We start from the raw sequence: 8,109 nt of genomic DNA on the forward strand, positions 1-8,109 counted from the left end.
CACGGGCATTTGTAGGAAAGAAACAATGACTTTTTTGACTCAGTTCCCTCCAGAAACTGATACAGAAGCTTGGCAATCTTTGCATGGCAAAGGTTTAATCAATTTCTTTATGATAGAGGGGTCAGTCCAGATTTTAAACCACTGTAGACATTTATCTACTAAAATTTTTGGCGTAACTTTTGTGAAATGCTTAGATTGGTTAGGAATTTCACTTCTCTTATATTTACTAGGGACGATTGGATGGTACAAGATGAAAAACAAGATAAAATTTGTTCATTATATTGTCTTTTCGAGTTCCAGAATTTCATGCTAGAGTTCTTTGTTGCATTGATTATAGTAGACTTATTTCTGAGAATCCATAAAGGATTGGAACTTTCTGCACATGATAAAAGTCTTTCACAAATCAAACAAATTTCTGGCGTTGCACAACTTTTTTAAGTTTTTGCATTTTTACTCTACTGGGTACAGGAAAAGATTAGTACATGGCATGTTTTGAACCTGCACTGCACTAAATTTTTAAGAAGGACATGGTGTGTGGTTTGCTTTGTTGATGAAACTATGAACGAGACAGAAGATGACTTGCACGTCTTAATAGTTTCATTGGCACCTTATCTAAGATTAAGATTGATTTTGGAATTCTTTTAAAGGAGAAACAAGATTTCCAAACTGTTATGATAAGTTCGTGGTTCAAATGGGCTTCAGCCGGTCTGGTGCCAAGCTTTTTATAGGGCCGAGCCGCTCTGGGCATGGGACCGGCTCATTTTGACACTGTTGCGTATACTTCAATTGACTCTCTCTTTATATTATCTGTTCTCACTCCTTCCTTTCAGGCTGTCATCTTTTTTTGTCCCACTTAGCTCAACTGAACCCACCCACCACAATCTCTTTCTCTCGGTGTATTAGATTAGGGGAGGAGTCTTTCAATGACCTTGACTGATGAACTACCACAATCACTGAAAAGATGCTAAAGAATATGAAAGAAAGGAGAACATTGCTACATGACCCCGTCAACCGCTCATATTTTATAGATTCTTTAACAAATGATTGCTTGTTACTTTTCTTAATTTGTGTTAAATTATAATCCATGAACATAATAAATTAATAACCAGGCAACGAAAGATCTTTCTTTTTCTTTACTAAAGTAGCCATTTCAGTCATGGCTGAACTGACTCTGCGTCGATGTATAAAGTATGTCGGGTCAGGTCCACAGGAATTCCTCTAAAATTGAGTTGTGCTGAGCTCCACGGCTAGCATTGCGCTGATGGTCTATCAGCCATGTGAGGTCTAGATAATTTTACACGTGTTGGATCAAGGGCGACTCGATGTTGACAAGTTCAACACGAGACTATGTTAGTAGACACACTTGATCCCTACATTATAAGTGAATCCTTCCACAGACTATATGATAAGGTGTACAAATTTTGGACTTGTGGGGTCAAGAAACCTGATATGAACATCTTCGAAATTAAATCGTGCAAATCTAGCACAACCGATTTGCACTTCATGACAGTTGGTGGCAAGAGTTTATTATAAAACATCTTGCACAAGGAATGCTTAAATAAGTTTTAACAACAGGTCAACAATTTCTGACTAATGATAGAATCTAACTTGAGTACTTTTCACATTAGAAGATTAAATCAGTTTCATACTAAGCCAATAGAGAGACTGTATGAAGAATATATTGCTTTGTTTTGATTATAAGTTTGTGGAATGAATTATAAAATAATGGTGTTTTAAAAATGAAAAAGTTGACAAACTCAAAACATTCCAAGTGGAGCAGATAGGACAGATGATAGAAGAAAACCTTTTTGAATGGTTTCTCAGTTTATTTAAGTTTAAATAGATCACTAACTTAGACAAATCAGGTTTAAATATTATATATTAGAGATTTAATAATTTAACAGTGATTCAATTGTGTTACTGGTTTGGACCAATTCTATCTATGCTTATTGTAATGTTATTGATAAGTGGAAGTTTCACGTGCGCTTAATTGAATTTAATTGCTGGTAATTTTAAGTTGATGTTATGCTAACTTTTGTTTTAGTTGTGCATATGACTATCATAAAGCTAGATCATATTTTTGGTGAGAACATGAAAACAAGACGGAACTTGAGTGCATTGATGACTGAGAGGGTTTGAAACTATTTGAGAAGCGACTCCGAAGCAGAAAAAAGAGTATTAAACAAAGAAAATACTTACCAGAGCGAATTCAATGTACCATAGAGCGAAAATTTTCTCTATTTTCAAACCCCGTCTCAAGTTTGGATCGCTTAATTAGTTAGTGTAATTAGCAAGAGGGGTTCATCTTGGGATCACTTATGATCTAGTTGCTTGGAATCCACACTCTGATAAAATCTTCACAAATAGCAAAAAAAAATATAAAAAATTGTAGTCAATTTGATAATAATCAAGTGACATTCTTTCTTCAGTCCAATCTCCATAAAAATAATTTTAACTATACAAAAGGCAACTAACAAATTGCCAAATTGAAACCTTTGAACCAGTCTTCCTTCGACTTAATGTACGTGCCTTTTTATCAAACGACTAATTTGCATCATATGATATAATAAATGTGGAAAGGAACTTTTGAAATTATTTAGAATGTATTTTATTAAAAAATTTCTTGTAATTTTGAAAAAATGGCAACATCTAAAGAATCTTTAATTTTTTCAGCATACACACCTAATAGTAGAGATGCCAAAAAGGTTGAGCCGAGCTCTGTTCGACTTATCCACTATTGGGTTTGGTTCAGGCCACCACGCAAGCTAGTTCGCGCTTGTATATGGGGACGATTTGAGTTGAGCTGACTTGTTTTCCAAAAGTCTTGATTCAGTTCTTTAAATATTTTTTTTTTTTTACTAAAAATTGTATCTTTACCCACCAAGTACGAGTCACCTCACAAACAAATGACAAAACGATGAGCTTTTGAGCCGACTTGGCTTAGCCAACAAGTGGCTTGCACAAATTTTTCGTTGCTCGACAATATGAATCGAGCCAGCTCTGCTCATTTATGGGGTTAGCCGAACCAATAAATGACTCGCTTCACTTAAACAATTCTGTCTCGCTTGACATTCCTACCTAACCGATAACCTGCTTGATTGATAAAGACTTCCTATAACAATGCCAAAATACCATAATTTATGTCACATGTAAATGGTCCCAATTGAACTAGGTCAATAATCTCATGCTATTTCTTTATTCTGTAAACATTCAAAAGTCCAATGCTTTTAGGTATTTTTAGTATCTTAATATATCCATACTATCAAAAGCAATTATTTGACTTATAAGCAGGTTAGTTTTTTCGCTGTTAATTTTTTTTGTTTTACCTAATTCTGCAATTGATTATAATATAGTTTACCTGAATCTACATCTTTTGATTAATAATAGAACATAATTGAAAAGTTTAATACTTTTATTGATACACGCATGACGCACAAGAGTATACTTTGTGCGTCATAAAATAAAACTTAATGTTTACATGATTATCAAAATTTTCATTTTTCCCTTGTCTAAGTATTATTTTTACATTTAATAAAGATCTGTTGGCAGGATTTCTGAAAAGTTAAAAGCAATTTCTGAAATTAAGAAATTTTTAGATAATTTTGGAAATACTTTGTTAATTAACAAAGATTTAAAAGGAAGTTGATCCAAATTCTCTTTTACAAAAAAAGGAGAAGAAGCGATCCCAACATGCCTATTTAGTTGAATTTATATATAAATCATCTTATGCATTTGTGTGGAGTCTTTTATCTCCTACTTTTATGCCTGCACCAAGTTTCGAGCGTTTGAGTCACATCGTCTAATTTAGATGTTTCACACGATGTCAAGCTGATATTGTCTTGTGTAGATTTTGGAAGGATAGTTCATTTAAGATAATTGTTTTAGTAATTATATCGTACGATTTCTGTCTGAATTAAAATTCAATTACTATATCTTTCGCAATTGTACTTTCTCACATGCTACGATAATCTCAGTGTTTTTACCCAATTTTGAATTATCAAGTAGACTATATAGTAAGGGAGACGATTTTCAACGTCACCCGTTTGCATGTATGCTTGTTTTTAATATTTTCATTTTAAAATTTGTTTTTGCATATTTCGAACTGGGCATTATTTTTATCATACAAGTATTTAGTTTAAAATTATTTACCATACAATGAAAATATATTGATAGATTCATTGAAAAGTTTATGTTTGGTATGTTATCTAAATTTGGTGGTTGTCAATTAGTGTATGTGACCCTTGATTTAATCTTTCTAAAACTCAGCAAGCAAAGCCCATTGATTGGTGATTAGATGCCTAATTTTGTTGGTTAGTAATTCAATAAAGTAGGAATAATGTCATGTAATATGACCTGACTAAATGAACCAATAATTATGCTTAAGGGAAAAAAATATTTGTTAATCAGACCATTAGAGCCATTCAACTAGATATCTTGATGGAAAAGAGAGTTTAATTATTTAATTAATCAAGATATTTAACAAGATTCCACTACAAGACTCTTTCTTCATAAAACAATTAGCAAAATTCACTATTCACTTCTACGGCCAGAGATTGTATTATATTTTATTATGAAAAAACACTAAAATTGAAAGAAAAATGAAACATTGCTTCTTCAATTAGTAGACATCGGATATAAGAAGTCTAAATATAATTGTATCAGTAGACATCCTAAAGTTCGAATGTTAGATTTTACTATATAACTATATTTTAAACTATTCGCAAAAGTATATTTTTCCTAATATGTCTTCGTATGTAAATATCATAAACGAGTATTTTCTATATAGAACTTAAAAAATGATACACTTGAGTTTATAAACAAATTGTAATAACTGGAACTGACGGAATTTTCCTATTGTTAGAGAACCTCTTAATTGTGTGTTTTTACTTTTTATTTTTTTTACTATTATTTTAACAATTAATTTGAATCGCACATTTTATAATATTCATATTTATAAACTCTTTAATCAAATATTTCATCAACTCTTAAAATTTGTTTAAACTTTTATTATAAATTTTGTCAAGAAAACCCTAATTATGATAACATAAAAATATATGGCATATCACTTCATTTATTTGTGCCAAATATAAAATAATTAAGGTGATATGCTGTCAAGCAGAATGAGGATAGTAGATAGGTGTGCTTCACACTATAACAGTAGAGTGTGAAGTCAAAAACTAATCTGTAGTCCACTGATACTTTATGGACTAAAAGACTCTGCCTAACTCTATTTGTCCCTTATAAACATTTTTATAACGTTGTTTAGCACGTAACATACGTGGGATAATATGAGTGTCAAAAATCTTATGCAATTTGAGTTTAAATTCAAAAGCCACATTCATTGCGTAAACAACCAAAAACCAATTGAACTCTATTGAGGTGAGGTGTTGTAAGCATTAGGTTAATATATAGCATCATTTTTTTGACGGGAATTTTGTTTTTAGTGTAGATACGAAGTATTTTATTTCAATTGTCTACTTTTTCGCTCTCTCAATCTTCAATTAGGATTTTCTAAGAAAAACTTATATGTGTACAATTTAGCGATCAAGTTCCATTGCAATAGTTGGGTTAGACTTAGATGTCTACTTAATCCTTGTTTGGTTTAGTTAAGAATCAAATCTTTTGTAGATTTTTTTATAAAAGTTGATGAAATATCTGATTGAAAAATTGATAAAATACGGATCTTATAAAATGGATCATTAAAAAGAAAAAATAATTTTAAAAGATGAGAATAAACAAGAGCTTAATAAATGCCTTTGAGGTTCAAGAGCAATTTATTATGCATTAAATATCGTGCTTTTCTTGGATGTTAAATATGAATATAGAGCTTAAAACACATGTCACTAAACTTTAAACAAAAAATTGCATTGGTCATCAAAACATTTTTATTCTACATTAGCCCCTCAACTTTAACATTTTTTAGGATTTGGTCACGTGGCTTCAGAGCTTTAATTTGATCATTTCATTCTTTTTTATTATTTTGACTACAAAAATTGACGCAACGATTTTGATGACAAACAACTAGGCTACTATCCTAAATATTCCACTTGTCAAAATAGGAAAATGAGATAATAGATTAGTGAATAACAACAAAGTTTAAGTAGAACAATCAATTCAAAAATATACTAAATAAATTGAGAAATTATATTCGCACTACAATTTTTATTTCTTAAATTAAATTTTAATTTCACTTAAAGTTCTCAATCTTTACTTATTACAGCATTTATATCTCTAATGATTTTTTATGACATTCTTATCATCAAACTTTTAATTAACTAATACATTTTGCACTTGACAATAGTTATGTCCAAAAAAGTCCGTTGACATAGCGTATAACAACTTATTTCTCATCATATTATGTCAAAGCATAGAAATAAAATATTATGACATAAATTATTCCCAAGACGAGATTTTCTAATCAATGGAAGGTTGAAGATAAAAATTTAATGAAAAAATAAGATAATAATTGTTATAATAAACAAAGATTAAGAAGTTTAACTATAGTTAAAATATGGTATAACAAATAAACATTGTGGTGTCAATATAAACGTCCAAATAAATTTAGTTTCCAACAAAAAATTTTGTTTACTGTTAGCAATTTAGATAATAAAAAATATATCTGCAAGTCGATTGGCTAGGTCGACCACTAGATTAGTCGGTTCGAATCTTGTCCACTCGATATTTGATGTGAGAAAATAAAATTAGAATTTCAACGACTTAACAAGAGTTGAGTTCAAACTAGTCGGTTCGAATCTTGTCCACTAGATTGGAGCTAAAATTTCTAGATATTTGATGTGAGAAGATAAGATTAGAATTTCGACGACTTAACAAGAGTCGAGTTCAAACTAGTCGGCTCGAATCTTGAGCACTCGATTGAAGCTCAAATTTCTAGACATTTGATGTGAGAAAATGAGATTAGAATTTTCGGCCGACTTAACAAGATTCGAATCGGGCAATCCAAGGCGCGACACGACCATCCGGCTTGCTGGATTACCCAAATATGTGAAGATAATTTTGAGGTCGACCGGGAAAATGACATTGGTACCCAAGAGGGACGACAGCTACACAAGGATGCAGGTGAGCCATAGGGAATCTCGCACGTGGCAAGTCATGTGTCGGCTATGGTCAAAAGCCGGTGCCAGTGGGGACACGTAGCTCAAGTTTGAAACATTGACTGCTGCTCGAACAAGGACCGCTGTGACTTTACTGTTAACCCACATTTGTCATCGTTGACTTTTGCTCTTTATCCCAACAACTTCTCTTTATACCTCTAAAACACCACATATTTCAAAATCGAATTCAGGTTTTCATTATTATAATATGGTATGTAATTTTGGCTTAAACTAATGATTTTGGTAAATTACTACAATCAATTTAGAAATATTTATAAACAAATTATATTCTAGAATATCTCTATGTTTGACTAATGTTGTGATCGATAAAAACAATTCAATTACGTACGTTCAATTTTACTAATTTTTTATTAATTAAAATGAATGCAAGTGGGTAGTTTCAAAATTTGAAAATACATTGACATTTTTTTGCACCTTTTTTTCAAAATGAAAATTTTATCTTAGATTTTGGTGGTCTCTTGTGACAATTACATTCAACAACTCATAATAATATCAGTTTATACGTCTTTTTAGCAAACTATCTATTTTTTTTAAACTATCCCTTCAACCAACCTTTTTTTGTATATATTGAATTTAATTTTATCGCTTTTTATTATGTCAAACCAGATCAAAATTTTTGACCTACTAGAGCAAACTTAAATAATCTAGAATTTTTTGATAATATAACCTACATTTTTTCAATAATTTTTAAATTGTAATAATTCTAATGATATAATATCTATGTAGTTTCAAAAACTTTGTTGAAAAGAGTAATATTTTCTTTACCAAAATAGAATAATTCAATTTTTTCAAAACAAAGAAATGAGTGATGAAGATGTTGTCAAATGAAGGCACAGTGGAAAATGACACCATCCTGTCCATCCTCTTATGAACACATATTTGTCAAACTTCATTACAGTGTGGGGTCCCCAGCTTTACAAAAATAATATAAAAAATAGTAAACCTCAATCAAAATCTTCTTGTCAAATATATAATA

Source organism: Olea europaea, chromosome 13, assembly GCF_002742605.1.
Source record: "Olea europaea var. sylvestris chromosome 13, O_europaea_v1, whole genome shotgun sequence".
NCBI lineage: Eukaryota > Viridiplantae > Streptophyta > Magnoliopsida > Lamiales > Oleaceae > Olea > Olea europaea.